This window comes from Manacus vitellinus, unplaced genomic scaffold (genome assembly GCF_001715985.3).
Source record: "Manacus vitellinus isolate BGI_N305 unplaced genomic scaffold, ASM171598v3 scaffold_19_pilon, whole genome shotgun sequence".
Classification (NCBI taxonomy): domain Eukaryota; kingdom Metazoa; phylum Chordata; class Aves; order Passeriformes; family Pipridae; genus Manacus; species Manacus vitellinus.
The window spans coordinates 11,169,368-11,186,270 of NW_021939395.1; positions in this window are offsets into that span (position 1 = coordinate 11,169,368).

A 16,903-nucleotide genomic window follows, 5' to 3' on the forward strand; every position below is an offset into this window, starting at 1 on the left:
AAGCAGCATCAACCAGGGTGTCCCTGAGTTGGATTCATGTTTCAAAGTGTGATGGACCTGGAGAGGCAGTTAGGGAGAGAAAACAGCCCTCCTCCGAATGCGGTGCCATCCCTTCGGCTTTGCAGCTGCACTGGGCTCGTACCTGAGACCCTCAGGCAGCAAAGTTCTGCCCCTTCGGGGCCGGCAAACCTCACCACGCACCCAAGTGTCTGCTCAGGCACGGACCAGCAGCGGGATGTGCTGGCTGTGCCCAGGAAGGGCCCCGGGGCTCAGCCAGGGAACACAGTCCTGTTTGCCCACCCGCGTCCCCTCTGCGGGAGCTGCTCCCTTACACTGCCCTTTATTCTGCTTCTTCCCAGCGGCTGCTGGGAGGCCGCGGAACAAACAAACGCGGGAACAATGCTTTCCAGGAACCGCGCGTTTCCTCCGAGAGCCTCGGGGTCAGGGCTGCGAGCGTCGCAGAAACACCCTGTGCTGGCCGTGGAGCAGCTGGAGCGGGGAGCATCCCACCCAGCCACCCTGCTGCTGGCTTTGGTGAAAACACAGCAGAATAAAAAGGGTTTGCGACTTATCCCCCATCCCCTCAAAACAGTGTTTGAATTCCCAGTGCGAGGACCTGAACACTTGAGCTTTTGCACTCTGGTGTTTCAGGGAAGGCTCGGGAAGTGCTGATGGACTTCAGGACTTACAGACTGGAGGGAAACATGTTTGATGAGAGTCTTGTTCCCATAGCTGCTCCAAAAAAATCCGTGCCAGGGTGCACTTGTGGAATGGGGTGCATATAAATTATCCAGAAATAAGCTTAACATTAGTGAGCAGGTGGAACAGGGCAGGGTTCAGGAAATTATGCAAAGAGAGTAGACAAAGAGCCGGCTGCAATTGCTCTTTGTGTCACGGAGCCGGGCTCACTTTGTGCAGTCACAACGAGTTAGTGCGGGGCACAAAGGCAGCAATTTTGGTTGTGATTAAACTCTCTGACAGCATTCATATGTTAAATGATTATGTGTTACTATCTTCTGCTACAGTATGCATGTCACAGGAGAATCACAAATGAATCTGTTGAGGCCAGAGAGCAGTGTCAGGGGAAATACAATTAATAAACCAAACAAGAGGGGGGAAAAAAGCAAATTTGTTGTGGTTTTTACTCTGTGACCAGGCACACCAAGTCAGGAAGAAACGAGTAACATGGACCAACACAGATGCACGTTCTGGCATTTGAAAGTCTAATCCAGATGCAAATATTTTAGGCAGGATCCTGTCTCTGACCCTCAAAACTTCAGACACCCAAAGAGCTGCGTGGCATCCCCGGCGACAGCCAACGCCTGTGCAGGCAGGTCAGCACTCTTCAAAGGCATTCCCAGCATAAGGATTATTTTGCCTTTATGCTTGCTGCCCATTCAGTCTTTTGTGAGATGCCACGAGGAATCGAGTGACATTTGAAGCAGGAACGAGGATTAGAAACTCCCGGTGTCAGCTGCACAATGCCCGGCAGAGGAGCCGCGGGAGGCAGAGACGACGCACACCCGGCATCACCTTCGCCGCAAGAGGGGAGCACAGGGACCTTGCACCCCACGTGTGCTGCCTTCAACCCCTGCCTCCCCCCACAAGTGAAAAGATGGCTTTGAAACACGTGGCTTCCCAGCAAAGCTGCATGGATTTGCTTAGTCAGCAGCCCCAGCCCACTGGAGAGGGACGAAAGCCCCTTTTGCTAGCGATGGCTCCTGGCTGGGTCTCTGCTCCACACGGGGCTGCCTAGCTAGAACATGTGGTCTGGGTCACACCAAGACCACACGAGCACCACACAAAGGTGATGTCAAATAGAGATGCCACAGAGATACCAAAAATGCTGGTGCTGCTGCCAAAGAAAATATCTGTAGTGATTCCTTATGTCTCTCGCTCTTCAGGGGAAAATATGTGGCTGGTCCCTGCTCACCCCAAGCTGTCTCGTAGATGGTGATGGTGATAAGCAAGGTGATATGTTTCTCTGCTGTGACCCCATCCAAGTGCAGACAGACCTTCTCCCAGGCTTCAAGCAGAGCATCTTGCCTTCACTGTGGATCAAAATTACCATAGGAAATGCAGAATAAAAGGAGTTAGACAGAGAATGGGTTGCAAAAGCTGCCTCTGTGCAAACAGTTTAGCAAAAAATGAAATGGCTACAAGAGACAGAAGGAACTGGTCCTTGGTGGCCCTGCTGGGTCACCAGGCTGGTTCTGTCCCCCAAAAGCCATCAGCAATAGCTGTGTTGTCTCTGCTGGGTCAGTGAGATGGGCAAGTGAAGCTGTCCATCACAGGCATTTGTGCCCATCACAGTGAGCTCCAGTACAACACAGCAGAATCACGTTTGCTCTGTTTTCCTAGGGCCACCACTGAGCCCAGGCAGTCAAAACAGCCCTGGTGTTACCTGTGACAAGCCCATCCTCACTCCCTGACTGCTGCAGCCGGATACCAGGTGTGGAAACTGCCCTAACCAGCTTTTTTTCCAAGAGCACCTGCTGGGGAGCAGTTCCTGGGCTTGTATGCAGGCTCCATCCCTGGGTTGTCCCCATGTCACCCCTGTGTCACTCCCTCCTTGCTGGCATCTCTGGCTCCACTGTCCCCATCTCACTTGGCTGCTGCATGTGGTGGCTTGGTGCCAGGGGTGGGATAAAACACAGTGCAGAGGAACCAAGCCAACCAGAAAAGGCAATCCTGTCTGCAGCAGTAAGGAATTAATCAAGATCTGGGCTGATAAAGCAACTGGCAGTGCCGCTGGGGAGGGGGTGACCCTCGGTTTGGGGAGGCGATGACAGGCAGCAGGAGGCGAGCGGGTGGGCAATGGGCTGCAGAGCCTCGGGTGTCCCCTCCCTGCCATGGCCCTTCCTGGCTGCCAGCGACACATTTCGATGGCCATAGCGTGTGTCTCAGGCTGGGCTCACACAGCATTCCCCAGGTGCACCAGAGGTCTGGGATAATGTGAAACAACTATCTCTCTGCAGGCTTGGGATGCCCAAATCCCTGGTGTGCAGGTACAATGTAGGTTATGGGAGCTGTGGAGGAATTGCCCCAGCTCCCAGGACCCTGGAGCACAGGACACCCTGAGAGCTCACCCTCGCTGGAAATTAATTCACCAATCATAGAATCATAGAATCATAGAATCAGCTGGGTTGGAAGGGACCTTGGAGATCATCAAGTCCAACCCTTGATCCACTACCGCTGGGGTTACTAGACCATGGCATTAAGTACCACATCCAGTCTCTTTTTAAAAATCTCCAGGGACGGAGAATCCATTACTTCCCTGGGCAGCCCATTCTTGTTATGCAGACTGGCAGCTACCAGGTTTAAGTTGTTTACAATGGGTTTCACCCAGGGCTTGGGAACAAGTCTGTGTCCAGATCCGAAGCAAGATGTGCAGCGAGGGGTCTTGCAAAGTCACCCTGTCACCAGCCCTGCCCCACCACAGAGAATCACAGAATGGTTTAGGCTGGAAAAGCCCTCTAAGATCATCCAGTCCAACCATTAACCCAGCACTGCTGTGTTCACTGCTAAACCATGTCCCTTAGTGCCACATCCACATGCCTTTTGAATGTTCAGGACAACACTGCCCCCCAGATCTTTTCATTTCCATTCTGCCATTGCCAACTGTCTTCTCAAAAAGTGTTTCCCCCTCCCTCCAAAAGAACAAAACAGAAATCAAAAGTGCATAAAGATTTTTATCTGGAGCCAGAGGGCCCTGGGAGCGTGGCCGCCCGCCTGGCGGCGGGGAGGGCTGTCTCCGTGGGGAGGGCTGTCTCCATGGGGAGGGCTGTCTCCGTGGGGAGGGCTGGCTCCGTGGGGAGGGCTGGCTCCATGGGGAGGGCTGGCTCCATGGGATCCCCGGCTCCACAGGGGGCCCCGGCCGGCCGCCTGCCTCGGCACAGGACTCAGGATGTACCAGATTGCAGTGAAAGGTTTTATTGCCCAGTCAGCTAGCCTGTATCAGTCAGCTATTTGGCTGAAGGGGAGGCGTCCATTCAAAGCCAGTTTACAGCAGAGGCTTTATTTTTATTTTAAAAGCATCTGGAAATTAAAAATCCCCTTTGGCACTCATCCACTTTGGAGAGAAAGCCAGGCCTGTCGTCTGGCCAAGCAGCCCTGCTCTAACTGAGCTGGGTGGATCCAGTGCTGGGACATTTTCCTAACTCAAGCAGAAGCGGGATGCTGGCTTTCTTCCAGCTGCTCCATGAACTTCCCACGCCGAGCACCAGTTTGTGACACAGCATGGATGTCATTTAGAGCCATTCAGGATGTGCTGTGCCCAGCCCTGTGCTCTTCCCCAACCCAGGGATGTTTGTGAGATGGTGCTTTGGCCAGGGCAAGGAGTGACAGGACAGCTGGTACATGTAGATTTTCCTCAGGTGAAGGGCAACAGTGCAAAACGTGGGTTGCTTATTTCCATTTTGGGATGGGCTGCAGGTCTGACAGGTGACACTACCCAGGACTGGCTGAACCTGGTGGCACAGGCATGCTGAGTTTATAGCAGAGCTCTGGGAAGTTCTCCATGAACAGTGTTTTGCCCCCAAATCCCCAACATATCTTTGAATGCTTTCCTCAGCAGACTGGTAAACCCCAGCTGGTCATCCCTTGGGTCAAGGTGTGTTTTGGAGAAAGGGAAAAAAAGAGAAGTAAATACATGCCTGAATCCTGTCATAGTTGCTCAGACCTGTTTTTCATCCCACAGGAAAAGTTAATGGAAATCTCCAGCCTGCTCTGGCAGCTGGCTGCCCAGCCCCGTGTGTCCCTTCAGCGTGGCTCTGCAGCAGGAAGGCAGGTTGCTCTGGAACAAGGCAGAAAGCAGAGCAATGATGAGGATTTATCTGCCCCGTGCTACAGAAGGAAAATTGAGAAGCCCCTGTCCAACAGTTTGAGATTGGCACTGTGGAGGTTGAGCTTGCTGAGTGCATCATCTGCAACACAGGACGGTGTCTTCTGTCCAAAAGGTGGGTTAAGTGAACGAACGTGTGTTCAGCTGGAGTTGAGATCTCCGGATGCAGTTTTTGCCTACATCCTGCTTCCTGCCCTTTGGGGTGGGAACAGTGGTGTGTTAGATGCCTAATCTGGGCCCGGAGGGAATGAGGATTATTGCTTGTGGGTGTCTTTTCTGTCAGGAGAGGAAGGGAATACCTGTCAGGCTGGGAAAGGGGATCAAACAGCCATGGAACCATCAGCCCTCAGCCTATCCTTCCCAACTTGCCCTGTCTCACCAGCTCCTGCTTCCAGTCCCCATCTCTATTCCAGCATGCCAGGAGCTGCTGTGGATGGGCTTCCTCTTCTCTGTCCCCAAGTCCTGCTACTCCTTGCCAGGAAAGACCGATTTCACCACTGGCACAGGCTGGTGAGAGACCAGCATGAGGAGACACAAGCAGAGACTCTTCCCTAATCTTAGCTAAGCCCTTGCAAAGCCCCAATGCACAGAGACAAACTAGACTTCTTCAGAGTCTCATAAAACTGAAACAACTGTGGTCAGACCCTTATGGCAATAGCAACACACCCTCTTTAGCACAAAGCCTGTCTTCCCTCACTGGATTTCAGTCCCTGCTTCAAAATATGGAAGCATTAGATCTTTCTAAAGAAAGGATTTCCTGAATTATTCTAATGCTGAAAAAATAATGCATTTTTCTCTGCCCTGGCTCTCACAGGCAGTTGAAGCACTTGGTTGAAATTAAAAAAAAAAAAAAAAAAGAAAAAGCCAGAGTCATGACATAGGAACAGGATCTTGTACTTAGAAGGGACACGAACCTCCAGAGCAGGCTGTGCTACCAACTCTGCCTCTAATAATAGCTGCCAACTCTGTGAACATTGTACATTGTTTAGAGAATCTAATCAAGTTATATACTCCTTTTGAAGTCAGACAACTTTGATTTAACAGTGGTTTCAGAGCTTTGAAAAACATGATCTTTTCTAGTTTGTCTTCCATGATGGTTCCTTACCTGTCTCCCACTGTTGAATAAATCATTACAAACATAAACCAGATGCCTAATGCTAACAATAACTTTTGAAAGCCCTGCTTCCCCCAAGATGTATGGGCAATGACTAACACACTTTTAGCCTCCAGACTTAATTTAAAGCATTCCGGAATTGTGCACTGGTGAGATGAAGGCTGCCCAAGACAATAACTTTTACATTAGAAATAATCTCTGTCTTTAGCAGCAGCAGAGTCAAGGCTGTTCTCCTTCAGCCCCGTTGTCTCAGCCTGCCGTGGGTGCTCTGTGAGCCTGAAGGCTTTGGAAAAGGAAGACCAACTTAAAGATAATAAGGTGTCAGTGTTTGAATGTGTGGGAGCAGCAGCTTATGCTGCTTGCAGGGAGTGTGCAGCACAAGCAGAGCTCCTCACAGCAAAGCCAGCATTGCTTTCAGCTGAGATGTGACAAGGGACAGTTCTGGGTCTCCAGACACGATGGTTCCTTCCAGCAGAGCAGCAAACACTGGAGTTACCCTCAGTCTCTGTGTTGCCAGCTGAGCTACAGCACTTTGAAACCTGGGACTCACCTTGCCTGAAGACAGATCATGGATGTGCAGAGCACTTCAGGGGGATGTGCTGGTGGAATATGAGTGTTTCTGACCCAGAGACCTCAGCCTGTGGAAAGCCTGTAGCTAACAGCTGCTCCAGAGCTGCTCTGTAGGGAGTATATTGCTTAACAGAGGAACACACTTAAATGCATTACTAGTACAGCTAAATTAATGTCTGGAGATTGAGTCCTGGCAAAGAAGCAAAGTTTTGAAAGCTTCCTTCAGTATTCTTTCACTTTCCTATATCTGCACACACTGAGCCCATTTGGGTTAATCTTGCTATTTTATTTTCATAATTTTGTCATCTCTTTTCTACAAGGTTTGCCGTCTTTTTTGGTTTAGGTATTTGAAGCAATAACCAAAAGGTGGATAGAAGAAGGAAAGATGGGAGGAAATCTTTGGACCCGCCAAAGTTAAGGAAATTAATATTAGATAAACTCTTCAATGCAGACATGCTTTGCCATTGTGATGTGCTGGCACAGCGTGGCACAGCAGGAAGTTCAGTGCAGAATTTCCTGACACAGAGTGAATTAAAAAGAGCCATTACTGAAAATACACCAACAAGTAGGCTCATGGGGAGCTCGGGGGGATTATTTCTCCTCCCTGAACTTTATGCCAGTACCTCTGTTGTGATGGAAGACCTTTAGTGGCAGTCTCCCAAGCAACCTGGTCCCACTGAAACCAAATGCTGTGTTTGAAGTCATGGCAAAGATACCACGTGAAAAATAAAAGCATCCCAAGACAACCAGGGGGAGACTTTCCAGAAGCTCACCATTTGCATGAAATTTGTGTTAACTTTGCATTGTAGTTTGGCTTCTCCTAATTTCCAGTTGCTTGGTGAACCTTCAGCCCCAGACTGGCTTTTCTCATCCTGATTTTCAAATGAAACCTCACCAAACTATCTGATATGGGGATCGAGGTAAAGCAAAGAGTGGCTTGAGGGGAGTTAAGACTCCAGACCCAATATCTCCCAGGAAACTTTTGCCACCTGCTTCACCTTTCCGCTCTAGTACAACAACAGGAGGGCTCCTTGCCAAACCAGATCCCTCCAGCTATCCAGCCACGCTTGCAGCAGTACCAAATCCATCTCCAGAGGAGGTTACTAGGGTGTTATAATATAAAATACCATGATTTATGTATTTTAAACCATGTTTTTGATTATATTGAATACTGAGCAGACCCTGAAAATCATCTTTTACATAAAATGTTAATTCCATATGATTATTTTCCCTTATAAAGAATGATTTACCTGTCTCTGTGGAGTTGTACTCTTTATACAACAGAGCACATGTCACTTCTGGTTCCTTACATATGAGGTAGAGATCCCAGGCAAGCAGCTGTCCTGGGTATTTTGGGGTTTCCATGACAAATGGGAATCCTTCACAGGCAGCTTTCAATTTTTCATCTGAAAGCCTTAATACATTTGTAGTTGCCAGAGTCCTGTGAACTTTCATATCTATTATGCCATCACCTCTACAAATGCTTTGAAATTAACAACCAGTCAGATTTCCTTTCTATGACCAAGCAGGAAAATAAAGAGAAAAGACAGAAATGATTTCATTACAGAAGAGCTTCTCCTCCGTCACATTAAGCAATCACTTTGGAAAGTGATCTGAAAGCTCCTTTACACTGGGATACGTCTAAGGGGATGAAAAAGAGCAAATGCTCCAAAAAGGGATCACAGCTGTTTCCTTTCTTACCCCTACCTGTCTCTCCTGCTGAGCAATCGTCCTCATGATGGGGCTGCTGCGCTCCCAGCCACGCTCAGGTGGGTTATCATGGCAAAATGGTGAGAAATAAACATTCTAAATAATCTCATAAACTCATTAGCAATTTAATTTCCTCTAGCTTATCACTTTTTCCAATTCCTACTTGGCTTTAGACAAGGGTATCTCCAGTGTGTGCACAGACGAGAGCAGGCACACGGAGAGCAGCCCTTTCTGTGGGAGCAGATTCACTGTTGCACTGGCAGTAACAGGAAGAATAGAACAACAGGAGGAGTGGAATAAAAAGCAAGGCGACATTGCAAGAGGAATGTTTTACAGAAGCATGTTGCAAAGCTCTCCCACTATTGCTGACACAGGCTTCCAAACATGCAAACGTGGTGGGATGCACGGGAAAGGCTGGAATCACATCCTGATGCCTTTCAGAGTACGATGTCAGGGTCCCAGGTGTCCCTTCAGTGCATCTGGCACAATGATCATACATCCAAAAATAGTGAGGGTGATATTCAAAAATCAAGGAAATTCACTATTTGTCTTTTCTCATGACTCTGAATTCTTCCTGTTAATTGCTCCATCTTTTGGCTGTGTCTTTTCAAACCACCATCAGTGGCCCCATCTGCTTGGCAGTAAGAAGTGGAAGCTTAGTCTTTGATGAGGACTTGCAGGGCTCCAAGACCTTCGATGGTCGCTGATGGGAGATCACATTCAGGCAGCCCCAGGGATCCTTCTGGTCTGGCAGTCTGTGGATAAAATCTGTGTGAGTGACTGAATATCCTCAAAAAATTGCCATGGTGAGTAATCCTCCCAGATCTGGTGTTGCCCTCATAAACACAGGCTGTCCTTTTTTATATTTAAACATCAAAGGATGCCATTTGCTTTTAAAGTGATGTTTAGTGTTAATATTCTGTTCCTACAGGCCGGTTGGATTTGGGGAGGACATAGTCATCACAAACCAAAGGATGCAGGGTCTGTTCTGCTGACTGATGCGCTTGAAAAATTGAACATACAACAGATGCCAATGCACAGCTCATTTATACCAGACACAACTGGTTATGTTCTGTCCTGGAAACATGCACACAGGTTTTATTTCTACCTTCAGTGAGAAGAAGGCAGGAGTTTGTGTTCTTGTACTTTTTGTAGCTCTTCCCTCACCCTGCTATAGCTTGTGGCAAAACTTTGGCCTTGAAGAACTGTGGTGGGGGAGCTTTCATGAAGGGGACTCCAGGGGCTGCTTCTGTCTCCTTTATGCCACAGGTTCAACCAAAAGGGGCTGCCAGGGAGCAGGTTCAGCCCCAATTTATATGTGTAAATGGTGATGAAAAAATCAGAAAAGTAGCAAATTTTATTATACCTGTACTTCTGGGGCAGACTGAGGATCTTTGGCCTCTTTTGATGTCTTGGGCACTGTCAGGGCTGTTTCTTCTCATCCCCGTCTCTCACATAGCTTTTGGTGTTGTATGTCAGGAGATCACAGCAGAGAAAAAGGAAGATACAAACCCACCATTTTTTAGCCTCTTGGCTAAACCCCAAATATTTTAGACATTTCTGCTAGAGGTTGATTCCCCCAGAGAGCCTCAGAGCTCTCATCTCTGACAGCTCTAAATGAAAGACTGTTCATATGAGATCAGCACACGCCGATATTGCTTTAGACTTCATGGTATATAAACTTCATATATTGATAGTGACGGGCCACCCCTCCCTGCAAGCCCTTTAGTGATGTTATGATCCTGTTTTTATTTAGTGGACAGGGGAGAAAAACACAATGGAAGTCATGCAAATGATTAAATGCAAAATGATCTGTTCATCTTGTGAGACCACTTGTAAATAATTTAACAAAGATCTTTAACAAGTCTCACTCTAAAAGAAAAAAGTAGGTCCACTTGAAACCCTGCTTTTCCAATTTGGATGTTTAAATCAGTACTGCAGTCTTTTAAAACAGCCAAACTCTGTAAAATTGCCATAGAGAGACAGACACAGAGTTCTGGTTGCCAAGTGTAAAGGAGAAAAATGTGAGAAACTCTGTAACAGGCAAACATGGGGTAATCTCCCTTCCCCCAGAAGAGCTCATCCAAGCCTTGGAGACTAGTTAAAACAATAAAGCAAGGGGTTTTTTGCCCTTCCCAAACCACTGTTCGCTTGAACTCTCCAGTGATGGCTTTCTCTACAGGAAGATTCTGCAAAGCTTTTGGTAATTTTATGGGGAACACCTCATTGTATATTTTAAGTATTCCCTTTACCATCTCTCTCCCAGAATCACAGCAACCTCTCCAGTGAAATACATCTGGAGACATCACGTCTCATGACCGCTGGGTACCTGCCCACATGGAGCAGCCTTCACTGGCAGGGCTGTTCCAGAGCACAGGGGAGGCTCGTGCAAGGAGTGTGGATTCCTCACCAGGAGACACCTGATTCCCGGGAAAGGGAGCAATTAGTCACTGTAAAACAGTGTAACGAGGCTAAAGAATTAGGAACTGCCCAGACTCCAATAAACCCCAGTGCTTTATATGACTTGAGAAGAAGCTGGAGGAATCTGGCTAATCTTTTACTCTCCTAGTAAATCATTCATTGAGGCCAGCTGTGAAATATGAGAAGAGCAGCTTCAACCCAAGATCCCCGCTTAGCAAAGCCCTCACTAGCTTGGCCGGAAAGAAGTTTTCCTGATAAAGTTGATAGCTAGTCCAAACCCTCATGATTTCCAGCAGCAGTAATCCTTCTGAGGAGATTAGAGAAGCAGCCCTTGAAAGTCCTGAAGTGTGGCCATCCACTACAGCAAAATTCAAGGGAAAAAAAAAAGATAAAACCCACAGCACTCGCCAGGGCCTGGCCCTGAGGTGCCCCTTCATGCTTTCTGGTCCAGTGGCCTCTGCAGGCATGTCTGACAAACAGCCCCCAGACAGCTGGTCCACCTCTCTGGGACAGGGAGCATTTGTGGGGCTCCGGGAGAGCATCAGGGAAGAACTCTGGTGCCTTGATAGCCAAGACTGAACTGTGGTTTTTTTCAAAGAGAGGAATGGATGCCCATCTGGAAAGTGATATTCAGCTCGCACAGCTGAACCCAGAACCCAAAATTCTCTGCTTCAGGGAAGTTCATGCCTGACTCAAATGAGTACAGTGTGAGATCATGTCACTTGAGGAGGAATAAGTCATCCAAAACACCTCTACCAGCTCCCCACACCAGACTCCTTATTTGTGTCCTCCACTCAGATTTGATAGTTTTTCAAGAAGCAGTTAGCCTTTCTCCACAGGCATTACTACTAACCTGGGAATAGAAGAAAGTCCTTGGGCAAATACTTGATAGGGTAAAATAAATAAAACTTTATCTTACAGCAGAAATGGGCTGAACACCTAACCCCAGTATTCAAGGACATGAGTTACAACCCACCTCCTCCGGGAATTAAGACAATACAGTTTTTGATGCCTTTATTTTTTTTATATTTTCTAGTTTCTAAACTCTTAGGATCTGCAATTCCCAGGTGACTCAATAGCTCGTAGGAACAGAAAGTTTCAAAGTGAAAGACTAGATACCCCAAATCCTAGAGCCAAGTCCTTGCAGGGAAGTGAAGCAAAGATCCAAATAGGAGACAAAATAAGAGTGCAGCAGGGCTGGAGGCACAAGTCTACAGTTTTACCTAGTGCTGGGCTCTCAGAGAAAGCAAGTCTTGAACACCTTGCAGTGGAGCTGAGCACATCCCACCTTTGAACTCTGTTGTACAAATATCTATACACTCATAACATGTTTGGGCACTTTGCAGAACTCCAGTCACAGAAGGGAAAATCCATCCCCTCCTACCCTATGCTTAAGTTGAGCAATAACATGTTTGGTTTAATGTTGAAGTCTTCCAGAAGTTTTGGTGCAAATTACAGCACTCTTGACGACCAAGTAAAGTTGGGGAAGTGATTATGTCTTGGAGCAGCATGGAGGACAAACAGTAGGAGCTGAAATTTCTAGAAGACAGAGATCCTCTTTGCATTGTGATTTTTAGCCAAACTTTGGCATGATAGTCCCTCCATGCTGTGCTTTGTAAGATTTTAACTGTTCTTTCTGTTTTTCTTGGCTACCTGGTGTTTGCTCTGCTGAGGCTTGGGGCCAGTAACTGTGTAGAACACATCAAATTTTATGCCTTATCCCTAAAATCTCAGATCTAAGTGAAACAGCGTCTCATTGATCATTACCCTGATCAGCTTGTTAGTGTTGCATTTTCTGCTCTGGAGAGAAGTAAGTCAAGACAAGACTGAAAGTTGCTTTATTTTTGTTTTAAAAGTGAAGTGTTCTTCCTTGCTGCTTACTAAGTATATAACTGCTGAAGAAAGTATTCTACCTTGTGCTTCAGCTGAGGTGTTAGAGAAGCACTTCCTCTAGCCCCAATTAGGCATAATAAAGACTATAAATGCCCCTTCCTGTAGTGCTGTTTCTATTCTTAGCATGTTCTGTAACATCCTTGGTAGCCAAGGCTGTGGGGGCACAGGCTGCAAATTGGATCACTGTAAATGGGCTCTGGAAGGAGGAGCAGCAGGGAGAGCAGCCAGCATCCCCCCCAGAGCAGGAGCAAAGCAGAGGAGGAAGGTGGAATCCAAAGGGAACAGAGAAGAGCTCAACCTCAGCAAGACCAAGGACATACCGTGGCTGTGGCACAGGGAACTGCCCGAGCAAAGCTGCTGAGGAGATGTGCCCCAATGAGTCAGAGCTCAGGCAAGAGGGGGATCTCCGGTCTCTGTATCAGCTGGGCTCTGGAGCAGGGATTTTCCATTAGTCAGACAGGACTCGTGTTGCTCAGCAGAAAGCTGCTCTGGACTCCCAAGCACGGCGAGCTTGGTGCATCCTCCACCCTCCAAATCACACACAGCGGTGGCTGCAGGAGCATGTTATAAATCCTCTTCTCTGGGCAAGGGTAGGAAGCACAACTTTCACAAGACTCTCTTTAAATGGAGAAAGTCATCCAGGCCTTTTCTTTGCAAGCTCTGCACCCCTCCTGGAGCCCTTTGTGATCTAAGTTGTTTAGAAAGTAAATGAAATTGAGTGAGCCAGAGAGACAGTAATGGTTATTTCTCCAAGAAAGAAAAGCTTAATTTTACCATGGGGATCTTGCCTCTGTCATGACCCCTCCAATGGCTCACAGGAACACAGGAGGAATTAACCAGCACTGAGGACTGGTTCATTCTAGCAGATTTGTAAAGAGTTTCATCTTAGTTCTTAACTGCAGTATCCCCCTCCTGCAAAACAAAACCCCCAAAAAACCAAACCCAAATGAACAGCACCTACTCTTCAGCTGGTAATGATCAGCTTCTCCACAGCTTTCAGCACTCTCCTTTTTCCATCTCACCAAGACAGAACCAGGGCTTGTAACCTCTTTGGAGACTTCCTGGGGCTGCAGCTGAGATGGTCAATACATGAAAAACAGGCAACATTTCATGAGTGGCAAGTCTGGAGGAGCTGGTTCCCTAGAAGCTGAGAGGAAAGGGAGCAGGATCAGAACCATTTGTGTTTGGTCATGGTTGGTATCTGTGCAGCTGACTGGCAAATGAGATCAGATAGGATTTTTCCATCTAATCTAAGTGAGCTAGCAGTTGGGTTTCATTCAAGCAATTGTTCTAATGGATAATAATGTCTTATTATGACTAGAGGGCTTATTACTAGAATGTTGCACTAAATTCAATAACCTGAACTCACCATATATTGTCCCTCTTATGGGAGCTTCAGCTATTTGAGAAGGAGCCTCAGAGTTGCGTGATCATCCCTAAAACCTTCTCCCCTAAGTTCCAACTTTGGAGAACAAGTTGTTCATCATATGCTGAATTCAGCCTTGGAGTAACTCCAGTGAAAACAAAAGGAGTAACAACAGGAATGGATTAGGCCCAATTGCTTTCACATTTTTCCAACTTGAATTTTCAAATCCAATACTGAAGGAGAAGTAAAAAAAAAAAAAGACCCAACTCATGGCTCAGTGACAAATATATTTCAAAATGTAAGTCTGCCTGTGATGTGCCCTCATGCCCTTTGGAAAGTGCACCACGGGGAGCTTCCCCAAGCTTACCTAGGAACAAAATCCTCCTGTCATCTGACAGCAGCAATATGTATACCTACTTCTGCCACTGTACTGTACCAATTTTTGCACAGAATGGTCAAACCCTGCAGTTCTAAGCTGCTACACTTGTCACTACTGACTTTACACACGTTTGAAAAAAACAGTGTCTGCCAAGTTGAGATACAGAGTCATGAGGAATTAATTTCATAAAAACGGTAAGATTAAATAGTGTGTTTTCTGTACCAACCCCATCTTCCAGAGAGAGCTGTGCTCAGATTAGGAGAGGGCACAGGCTCATCTATAAATCCTTATCTAATACATCATCACCTTGGCATCTCTCTGGTTAAATAGATACGAACAAACAGAGAGCAAGTGGAATAAGGACCAAGACAAGCTCCCCTGCTGACTAGTGAGCCATGTTCTCTTACAGTGTTTGCTGCACCACTCACTCATTAGCTTTTAAGTAAGTTCCTTCTAACTCTGACCTGCTGTTTCCTGCCAGGGCTGATGAGCCACAAGTGCAGAGTCGCTTCCTCTGGGCCAGTTCCTCAGAGCAGCTTCCAGAGGCTGCCACATGAAGTTAGCTGAAGAAAAAAATGCTGCTCTTGTTTTCACTGGAGTTATTCCCAGGCTATTCCAGTGTGTTATAAAGGGGGCAACAGAATTATCCACTGATCAAAGAACTGAAGTGCAAGTCAGAAGTCCTGGGTTCAATTTCTAGCTCATGTTTAACCAACACTAACCATATGCCCTCTCTGTCCCTCCACACACTCATTTGAGAGTTTTAATAATAATGATGACACTCAAAGTTGCTCCTAAACAAGTAAGAATTTTATGAAACATCATAGAAACATGAAATATTAAGACCATGTTTGACCCATGGGCTTCACAAAGTAAATGCAGAGCTTCATCCAACTGACAGGCTGGAAGCGGAGGAGTTCAGCTCAGCTGCTATCTAGCTCAGAAATCACTGCACATTGTTTGCAAACTTATCAGGAGTGACTTGAATTGTGAATTAGCTTCAGCAAGGCAGCTGGCAGGCTGCTGAGGCATACAATGCCTGCTGAATCTGCACTTCCTGCTGGAGACGTGCGAAGGAGAAGGCAAACTATGAAAGAGCAGAGAAACCGCTCCCAACTCCAGTCAAAACTACGTGCAGCACAGGCAGAACAAGGCCAGTCGCTGATCCGGGGGCCAAACCAGAATTCCCAGCAACAGCAGTGCTGACAGTACTCAGCCCTTGCACAGCACTTGCCATGGAGGGATCTCAAAGTTCTTTGGGAAGACCATGAGGCTCCCCCACCTTCCCCCAGCTCCTTGCCAGGCTGGGTTGGACCACCCCAGCCCACGCTGTGACCCTGTAGCATCTCCCTTGCACACCCCCTGAGCCTGGTGCTTGCCTATTTTACATCTTGGTTTTCAGTAGATAATCCAATCTGTGTCAAAAGCAGCAGAGATCCCAAGACATGTTCCAGGTAGCCTTACCTGAGGACTCACCTGGACACGGCACCAGCGCACATCTCCACTGCTGGATGCTCTCCGTGCAGGCAAACGTTCCCTGTGACTGCCACTGAAAATTCTCCAAGATGCAGTTCTGTGTGTGCCCACACAGAGAAATAACAGAAGGATGCTTCCCATGTGTGGTCTGATGGGAACACTGCAGCATCAGCACTTGGGGAAAAAGCCAGTCTGTGCACTGCAATTCACTAAACCCAATAGAAATGTGCCACAGCAGGCTCCTGAGATGCTTCATGGGGCTGGGAAAACAGCCAATGCAATCCTAGGAAAGCTCTCTTGCTGTGAGCAGGGTCTATTCATTCATTTCAGGTTGTCAGTAAATTTGATACAAGTCTCCTCTAGCAGAGGATTGTGTTGTCCTTAGAACCAAAGAGCATCTGCCTTTTTCAAAATCAGTTTTATGTTTAATAGCACAAAGAAATCCAAACCCTCACTCTGGGAAGTTAGTGTTGACTCTGAAAGGAAGAGGTTATGTTGTGAGTGAAAAGAAAGAAAACATTAGAAGTTTCTGGTAACAGAAGCTGCAGGGTGAGTTCAGTTCAGATGCACTTCAGGCAGTGTTACCACTGCTCACTAAACCCCGTCCTGTGCTTTGCAAGCCGCGATACGCCATCCCGTGGCCATCCAGATCCCCAGGAACTTCCCACAGCTGGTCCAAAGTTCCCGGCACAGTCAGGGCTGTGCTGTGCATGCTGGCACTGATGCTCCATGTAAATCCTATATGCACGATGTTTGTTGTTGCTAAGGCAAAGTAAGGCCAGAAAGCTTCAGCTACTTCTCAAAAACAACCACCCTGACAGATGCAGGTTGTAGGATGTGGCTGTGGCATGGCTTGCTGCCTTCATTCAGCTGTACCACAACCCTTCTTCCTCAGTGTGAGCCTTTTGCTGGCAACAAGAGTAACCAGGGCACTTTGCAGAAAAACCATCACTTTCTCCACACCAAGTGTGTCCACCAGCCTCCTGCCATACCATCTCCTTCCTGCTGGGAGATGTTCCTCCTCCTGCTCAGTTATCGTGCTTTATCTACAGCCCCTTGTCCCACCAGCTCCCTCGTGGTCTCTCACAATGCCCAGAGCTTTTGGGGCATCTTTGCCCCACTCCTATACTC